We start from the raw sequence: 5,524 nt of genomic DNA, 5'->3' as shown, positions 1-5,524 counted from the left end.
TTTTATAAAATAATAAAGAATATTGCATGCTATGCTTGAAATATATTTGGATGTAGCAGAGAACTTCAATTTAGATACACATTTATGTGAATTGTGTTTCATCCTTTCTTTTTAGGGATTAGTGTTCTCAAATGCATGGAGCACCTTAGCATCTTCTCTCTGTCATGTGTTTTAAAAAACTACAATGTACAGAGAACTATTCAACTCAATATTTGAAAATTCCACTCAATAAATACCACTACTCTGACTGTGGTATTTATTCCCTATCTAAATATCGTGAATATTCTCTTGGACCACAAAAAGTGAACAAAATATTTTTGGCCAAAGATGTATGTAGATTCCAGTTTAACTTATGTTTTATAAATTATAATACTAATTTTATTAATCTCTTCTTATGACAGCTACCTTGCCTTACATGTTTTTGTGTTGCATAACAAGCGCTACCAGATAGTAAAGCAAAGAGGTTTAGCTCAAGAAAAAAGTCAAATAATTGCTATAAGATAGGAGGACAGAAATTTGAACAATTGGGGAGAAAAATCAAATAAATGGTTATTTACCTCTATGTTGTTAAAAATCTCAACTAAAGTATAGAAAAACTGAAAAGAATCAACAGATATTATGAAGACTATGAGATTATAATGCAGAGTTAAATATTTTTTACTGAAAACAGAAGAAAGGAGTTGATCTTTTGATTTAGATAATACTTTTAGCTCTAGTCATTTCTATCAAACTATTCAAATTTAATTCTTATTAATTAATTTAAGTATATGAATCTATTAAAATGTAAGATGGTATTTAACTTTTAAAACTTAAGACATTTTTGCTTGTACCAGAAAGCTTGTTAAACTTCTTAAACTACTTCACTTTCCTGAAGCAGATGTTTCTTTGACTATCAGTGACTTGGTATTCTAAGATAACACAAAGAAAGTGCATTCAGGACATACAGCATGAGATGTGACTAGCAAGTAATGCGACGGATTTGTCAACAAGCATACTAAGGACTAAACATCCAAATGAACATTATATTTCTAAGCAGCCACTTTGGGAGATCAGACACATTTCAGTGGTGTTGCCATTGCTCAAAACATTTCAAACTTCTCTTTTAGAATGCTCTCAGAAATAATTTATGAGCCATACAAAACTCAGGCTCATTGCTTTATAAATTGCACCTCGTATCGCAGTAACTTGAAGCAAAGCAGAATTGAAAAATATAATTTTTTCTTTTGTTTACAAAAAGAAACTTGCATTTTAAAATAGTCCCCAAAGAAACTGGTTTTATATAAATCTAGAAAAACAAGTGGAAAAGTAATGAATAATAATAATAATAATAATAATAAGTATAATTCTTCCTTTCTCCTTATAATTTGAATAGAAACATAATATGGACTAAGAATCAATGCAACTTGGGGCACCTGGGTGGCTCAGTTAGATTAGCAGTTACCTTTGGCTCAGGTCATGATCTCGGGGTCATCGGATGGAGCCCAGAGTTGGGCTCCCTGATCAACGGGGAGCCTGCTTCTCCCTCTGCCCCTCTCCCAGCTCCTGTCCTCTCTCTCTTTCAAATAAATAAATAAAATCTTAAAAAAAAAAAAGAATCAATACAACTTTCTTAGAAGTATCATCCATCTAATCTCAACTTTGTTGGTTCTGAGTGCTTTTTCAATGACCACTTTGGCAAATTTTCTCTCTTCTCATTCTCCTTAACATCTCTTAGCTATCTGACACTGCTGATCATCCTTTCTTTTTCCCAAATTCCATGAACAGTTTTCTTAAAGGAAATTCCACACCACTCTATATCCTTAGCCTTTCCTGAACTTACTATGCTGTTCTCTTCCCCATTCAGGTAAGCATTACTCTATGTACAGAAGCTACTAAAATATTTAAATATTTATGGAATAAATAGGCAAGCTCTTGTTTCTCTGCTCTATTTTCCTGTGCTATTTCCCTTGTTAAACTAAATACCACAGAGATAACTATCACCACTGCTCAGTCAAGTTCCACCACTCAAACTTCCTCTGTCCGTCCTGCTCTACAACTGTGCAAACATAAAAAAATTATTCAACCTCTCTGAGTCTAGTTTCCTCATATGTAAGATAGGGACAAAAGTATTCCCTCTCTCATAAAATAATGCCTTGCAAGATAGTGCTTAAGAAGTTTCTGATACATTTTAGTGTTCAGTTATTATTTTTTTAAGCTCTGCACCCAACATGGGGCTTGAACTCACAACCCAAGATCAAAAGCTGCATGTTCTACCAACTGAGCCAGTCAGGCACCCTTAAAAGTGTTCAATTATTTTAAATATTACTGTTTTCTCCAAAATCCTTCATGACATCCTCACAGTCAATTCAGTATATTTTATATGAATACGTGTCTGAAACTTGCACCTAAATAAAATGTTATGTTTTCACCTAGATTAAATCATGCAACTACCATAATTAAATTCTGATTTAATTATTTTTCTCCTAACTTTAGTAGTGCAGATAGCAATGGTTTTCTTAGGCTAATAGAGAGCCATCATATAGATTTAAAAACTTGTATTGTCTTTGAGTAGGCTGTCAAAATGCTGTGACCACTCACTAACAGGAAAGTTAATCAAACACATCTAATAAACATCCCCATACTTCTAAACTTTCTTTTACCTGTTGACTTCCTCAAACCTGCTTTTCTTTTGTTATTATGGTGACCACTAGTGGGAAGCCTATTCTTTCAGGCTTTGAGGCTTGAAATATGTTCTTTTGACCTTTACTATCCTATCCTTTCTACACAGGCACCCAATTTCTGAAGTTCACTCTTCCATCCCTCTCCAAATGTCCTTGTCTTAACTCTTGTCATCTCACCCTGGACCACCACACTATACTTCTAACTTTCCCAACTGCCTTTATTCTCACGTTCTTCCAACTCATTACACATACAACCTCATCATGCTAATTGTCCCCAAATTACCAATATTATACTGTCTGATCGATCTTTTATATCCCTATACCACCCATCATAATTTTTACACAATGTAAAAAAAGAAACTGAAATAAATTCCATATCCTTATGTAGAAGCCTCCACTGATTGCATGATGGTAGTACTGTCCATAAGAGTCCCATAATACATACTCTTAACTATGGTTCTGTGAATGCTAAATGAGGGGAAAAGAAAATTTTAAAACATATATAAACAGCACTCTGTAAGATGCTTTGGCTTAGTGTATTTCCATTTAGTCTCACACTACAACCTGTGAGAAAAGTACTATCTCCATTTATAAAGACGATCAGAGAAGTCAAGATGACTATTCAGCGGGAAGGATTTATGCTATTTATGAACTCACTGCTCCACTCTCAAGATGTATGCCCATTTTATTCCATACTACCTTCTTTGAAGCAGCGTTTTAAGACTGGAGTTCCTTGGATGTATGAGTTTTCTATTGCTGTTGTAATATAATATTACAAACTTAGTGGTTTAGAATAATACAAATTTGTTATTTTAGAGTCCAGGAGGTCCAAAGTCCAAAATCAGTCTCACGAAGTTAAAATCATGATGTTGGCAGGGCTGGTTGCTCCTGGAGATTGAAGGAAAATCTGCTTCTCAGGCTTTTTCTTCTCCTAGAAGCCACATGAACCCTTTGCCCTTGCACCTTCCTCACACATCACTCCAGCCTCCTGCTTCTGTCACATATCCAGCTACTGATTTTACCCATCTGGTCCCCTTTTGTAAGGGCCTTGTAATTACACTGGGCCCATCCGAATAATCTAGGATAATCAACAAACCTTTGCCATGTAGACTAATCTATTCACGGGTTCCAGGCATTAAGACATGGACATCTTTGGGGGCCATTATTTAGCCTGTAACACTAGGCATAAGCTCTGACTTTAGAGCCTGAATCCCCTAGGACTAAGAAGTGAAGATATTTAGCTGTCTCAACAATACCTATGCATTACAATCTTTTGTCAAAATGTACTGAACACAATAGAGAATCATTCAACTGAAGAAGACAGTTCATTTACTCACCTGCTCATTTATTATGAACCTTCATTTTGATACATAAAATCCAATTCTTGGTTTTTCCTGAAAAATTAAAAGAAATTTGTAAGAAATGAGCAGTGCACATTACACAAATTATAATGTGTGTTCTGGAAGGATATATAGGAAAGAGCATACTTGCAACTGCATTGAACTCAAAATAGAAATTTCAATTTTTGTTTTAAAGTTTTAATATAAAATGAGCCTACTCCTAGCTTGTATTTCTTACCAACTTAGCATGGCTTTTACCAAGAGGGTCTTTAAATTTTGACAGGTTAGTTTTCCAAAATGTATATGTTCAAGTATATATTATAAAGTTAGTGCTTCATTATATCCCCTCAGCAAAAAGAAAAGTCTAAACATGTTTAATGATTCAGTTTTTATATAACATAAGAACATTACTTAATGGTGCTTGAATTAACAAAATGAATTGAGCTAATTGATGACATCTCCTCTTAATGATACATTGACTTTCTGGGTCATCTTTTATACTTCTGTCACTCTCATTAGCCCATGGCGACTAGCATATGAGATGCCCTCTGGCATTTCTATAGATCAACTAAATGCGCCTGCTTCAATGCTAAGTCAGGGAGAAGCAGATTTCCTGCTGTCTTCTGACTCCTTTCTTTCTCCCACCCTGAAAATCATCAATCTTTCAAGTGTTAAATTTACTTTGGGGTCATAAATATATACTGGTGGAAATTTATTACCGAAGAACTCTGTTATATTGAGATAAAACCTTGATGAAGCATGAGGTTACATGTACAAAACTTTGACTACAAATAAAAATACCAAAATACAGCCTTTACTTTAATAAATACATTCAAACAAGCATTATTCCTTAAACATCAGCATTGCATAACGAAATATTGGCAGAACATGCCATGAGATTGATGGTTAAAAGAAAGAGAGAAATGTGTGTTACTAAGCTATAAAAAAGTGCATACATTTTGAAAAATATAACGCCTTCTACTAGAACATTAAGTCCATGAGTAAAATTGTAAAAATACTTAAACACAAATAGTTGTTGAAGATAAGGATACTAAAGGTATTAAAAGTAGAGTCTTCTGAAAAATCAAAGAACAAAGAGAAAAAAATGATCTTTTAGACAGACAAAAGACCTGAAGGTGAATATTAAATTTTATATACTTTTCTTTCTGAGTTGATTTAACCTCATGTGAACAATAGTTGTCTTGTAAATGGATGTATATGAACTTTAGAAACCAAACTTTCAAATGGAATTTATTTCAGTTATGCCACAGACTCAGAGAAATGTCACATTTATTCAGAGAGTTATTTGTTACTTAGAAGTTTAAGTGTTTTGACCAGTGAAGTTAACAACAAAATAAAAAAAGCTGAGCATAGCATGATTTAAAGAATGCCAATTTGTAACCCAGGGGATAGGTATTTGCATACTAATTGTAATGTTCCTGCTGTCACATTACCTTCAGCTTGAAGATCAGTCAGAAAAAGAAATTCGGCATCATCTGTGACAGTCAGACAGTGGAACGAAAA

The sequence above is a fragment of the Canis lupus genome, chromosome 38, assembly GCF_003254725.2.
Source record: "Canis lupus dingo isolate Sandy chromosome 38, ASM325472v2, whole genome shotgun sequence".
In the NCBI taxonomy this organism is placed as follows: Eukaryota; Metazoa; Chordata; class Mammalia; order Carnivora; family Canidae; genus Canis; species Canis lupus.
Note: the sequence above shows the minus strand (reverse complement) of the source record.